This window comes from Macrobrachium nipponense, chromosome 12 (genome assembly GCF_015104395.2).
Source record: "Macrobrachium nipponense isolate FS-2020 chromosome 12, ASM1510439v2, whole genome shotgun sequence".
NCBI lineage: Eukaryota > Metazoa > Arthropoda > Malacostraca > Decapoda > Palaemonidae > Macrobrachium > Macrobrachium nipponense.
Window position 1 is genome coordinate 71847669 of NC_087205.1, and position 4107 is coordinate 71851775.

Below are 4107 nucleotides of genomic sequence, written 5' to 3' on the forward strand. Positions count from 1 at the left end.
GAAAACGGGAGGGATGGCCTACTCCTCCCCACCTCACCAACTACCCGTCTGGAGATCCGGAACCTCATAGTGGGTCGCCCTATACCCCCTGCTGGCGGGACCCCCCACCCCCCGGCACCTCCGAGAGTGTGAGAGAAGGCGATGAGGTTGTTATGGACAACCAAGGGGTCCCCCAGCTCCTCCCTACATCAGAGAGGGAGGGAAGGGGCAGGGTAAGGTGCTATAGTACACGTGACCGCGAGTGGCCTAGGCCACGAGCAACACAACCGTGGTAGGGCCACGTGAACCAAGCTGTACCAACATGTGGGGAACAAGCACCTAGGCTAGCCTAACACCCTAAATAAAACCATAATGAAAAGGGGGAAGAGACACTGTTAGTAAAAGAGAAAGAAGCCCAGGAGGAGGCAGACTGTTCCGAAAAACAGAAGCCTACTCGGAGCCAGCGATAGCCGATGTAGAGCAAGAGCCGGGTGGGATGCTGGGGCCGAATAAAAATAATAATAGCCCTAAATACCAAGCTAAGAGAATGGTAGGAGGGCTGACTAGCTAACTCGTGTAAACAATGAATGTGAAAAAAGTAGCCCATAAGCATAAGAAGTCCAGTATGGAGGACCGGGAATTCTTACGTAGGCGGCATGGCCGCCACGAGACAACCGAGGAAAACCGTATTTGGCCCTATAAAAGGGAAAATACTGGTACCCGGAAGATAAAATTACCGTAAAAGGTTACTTATGAGTTACTAACTTAGCCGTGGCGATAGCGAGCGTTCATGGTTCCAAAGTAGATAATCTCACGAAAAAAACAAGAGCACAAGAAAATGGCGATAGTCGCTGGTGCTAAAATTTAAAGGATGTCCGCTAGGGGCGCTGCGTCCGTGGCGTCCTCTAGTAGTAGTAGTAGAGGCTGCATCGCCCCGTGGGTATCGCTCTCTCTTGGGGGGATTCTGATAGGGAAGTTAACTAATTGGTGTTTCTCTCGTGGTAGTGTTCCACACCTCGCCCCTATTTCATACCGACACAAGTTCTTTTTTAGTTTTAGAGAGCGAGTCAGTTTACTGACCATTTTCTTAATTTTGTTTTTCTCTGGTAATTTTTAGGATAATTTTACCTAGAAAGAATGATGTTAAGGATTACTTTCATAGGCGACACGAGCTGAGCCCAGAAAATGTTAGAATTTGATTGAGGAAAATAAGGTAACTTCCTATTTGAGGAAGTCAGAAAAACATAAAACTAGATATGCTTTCTTTAGAAGCTTTAATAGCCCTCGTTCTGACAAGCAGTTAGAATATTAACAGTACAGGCAGTCCCGGGTTACGACCGGGGGATTCCGTTCTTGAGGCGCGTCGTAAGCCGAAAATCGTCGTAAGCCGGAACGACACTTGGAAATATGCCTTAAACTAAGAAAAAGTTAGAGACCTTACCTGTGTGACATGCAAGTAGATTGCATGATGTGTGTAGTGTGGTTATTCCAATGGCAAAGGATGGTCTGAAGGTATAATTCTTTATTAAATCTTGTGACACTAAAAAGCACAATGTACTACACTTAATCCTTAGGGTATACACTAAACACTATACACTATACATGCATTGCACACTTCGTAGTAGTACGTATGTATTGTTAGATCCTGGAGTACACTAAAATCCCAGTCTGGTAGCTCTGGAAGGTAAAATAAAAGTAACACAATTAGTACAAAATACTACACAAAGTCCTGAATACAATATGTAAATTATAGATATCAAGAGTAAAAGAGTTAATGTATGTTAATTAATTCCTTACTTTTAGTTTATAATTCCTTACTTTGAGTTATATCAAGAGTAAAAAGTTAATGTATGTGAATTAATTCCTTACTTTTAGTTTAAAGTTGTCCTGCTATGTAACCCTGGATGCACAAAGTCTTGTGGCCCCATAGCCTACATCATTCAGGGGGTTCTGGAATTGTACAAAAAATAATTAGTATGTCAGTAAGTACTCTATGCATAGTAAGTTACATACAGTAATATGCACCATACAGTGGTTTAATATCACATATATAACATGTATAAAACTTAGTTAATGTATGTTAATTAATTCCTTACCTTTAGTTTAATTTAAAGTTTGTCGTTCAATGTAACCCTGGATGGACAAAGTCTTATGTGGCCCATAGCCTACATCATTCAGGGGGTTCTGGAATGTACAAAAAATAATTTTGTCAGTAAGTACTCTATGCATAGTAAGTTACATACAGTAATATGCACCATACAGTGGTTTAATATCAACTGGTATGCATAGTATAAATGATTGGTCTACACCCCCTGTTCAGCAGGGAGTGTACAGTACCAATTCCATGAGGGACCTTGATCACTTATCCCATGTGAGAGATCTTGGTCACTTTTTTTTTAGTATATAAAACTTACTTAATGTATGTTAATTACTACTATGTATAATTCCTTACCTTTATGTTATGTAGTAACCCATGGACAAAGTTTTATGTGGCCCCATAGCCTGCATCATGGAGGGGGGGGTCCTGGTTTTCTGGAATGTACCAAAAGTATCAAAGTTAAGTCATGTTATGTATGTTTAGTAAGTTACATACAGTAACCATACATACAGTGGTTTATAACATGTACATATGTACATAATCAAACTTGGTTGGAAATTCCTGTAAAAAAAAGTTTATGTACGTATGTAATATGTACTACTGTATGTAAAAACCTTACTGTTCATACTTTGTTTACACTACATGTTACATGTGATACGTTATACTTTCCTGAAGGGTTTTTTCCATCCAAAAAATGGTGCTTCTACTTGTAGTTATCCCTTGATGACACTTGTAGTAACAACCTGGAGTTGTGTGAAAAATGTTGGTTCTGGAAGGAAAAAAAAAGTAACAAAATTAGTGTACAAAATATACACTACAGAAAGTTGTGAATGCAATATGTTAATTACTGTAGATATATCAAGAGTACTAAAAGAGTTAATGTATGTTAATTAATTCCTTACTTTTAGTTTAAAGTTGTCGTTCAATGTAACCCTGGATGGACAAAGTCTTATGTGGCCCCATAGCCTACATCATTCAGGGGGTTCTGGAAATGTACAAAAATAATTTTGTCAGTAAGTACTCTATGCATAGTAAGTTACATACAGTAATATGCACCATACAGTGGTTTAATATCACATAATAACATGTAGTATAAAAAACTTAATTTAGAAATTCCTTACATAACTTACCAACTTTTAGTGAGTCTCAAAGCTGTTACCTAGGTTGTGGGAGATGGGAGGTGGAGGTGTAGAGCATTCATGATAAGGATGCATTCCAAACCTAACTTCAGTGTGCTTTATCACAGATAACCAGGCTAGGATGATGGGCAGTCTGGAATGAAGAATTAATATTAAAGGACAGTATGTAACCACTTAGGTGTACAAAATTTATTTGTACGTATGCAAACATTAAACACAACTGAGAATCCTTACCTTCAGCAAAATGAAGACATGTAGGCTATGCAGAGGTCTGGTTTATGTAAGTCACAGGTGCATGCCAGTCTGGAATGATAATGTAATAGTACATATGATTATATAGTATGTATGTTACATACATAACATGGTTATTACATATGTAATAATAAAACATTAATAAAAAAAATGTCCTTACAAATTCTAGTGGTTGGCTTGCTTACTGGGATGGCCATATGGTACATGAGAGTGGGTGGCTGGGCTATGGAGTGGGATGGGCAGGTGCTTGGGAGTCTGGAATGATAAAAAATATATAAAATGATAGTTACTACTACTGTAACTACTGCACATGTTATTACTGTTTGACATATGTAGTGTGTAATACGTATGTTCAATATAAAAAATGAAGAATTCTTTTACCTGAAGGAATGGGAGAGGTGATATACTCGTATCAACTGATTTGGGCTCTGGAGAGGTGATACTCGTATCAACTGATGAGGGAACATCTACATCTGGAAAGAATGATAGGGTACTAAATATATTATAAGGTGGATGTAATTGTAGCATATGTACACTTTTAATAAAATTTCTATTAGCAATTTATAAAACATTTTATACAAATTTGTTAAGGATTATTCCTTACCTGATGTATAGGGCGAGGCATCAAAACCATGGAAA

General features: G+C 38.5%; 1 long non-coding RNA gene across 1 annotated transcript; it reads right to left on the bottom strand.

Annotated features, from left to right (window-relative positions):
* Positions 1-2776: 2776 nt before the first annotated feature.
* On the bottom strand, positions 2777-3318 carry LOC135225021 (uncharacterized). Its single transcript, XR_010316876.1, has 3 exons — positions 3208-3318; positions 2980-3062; positions 2777-2846 (listed from the first exon to the last, which is right to left on the bottom strand). It is a non-coding gene; the product is annotated as an uncharacterized LOC135225021 (long non-coding RNA).
* Between the last annotated feature and the right edge of the window lie 789 nt (positions 3319-4107).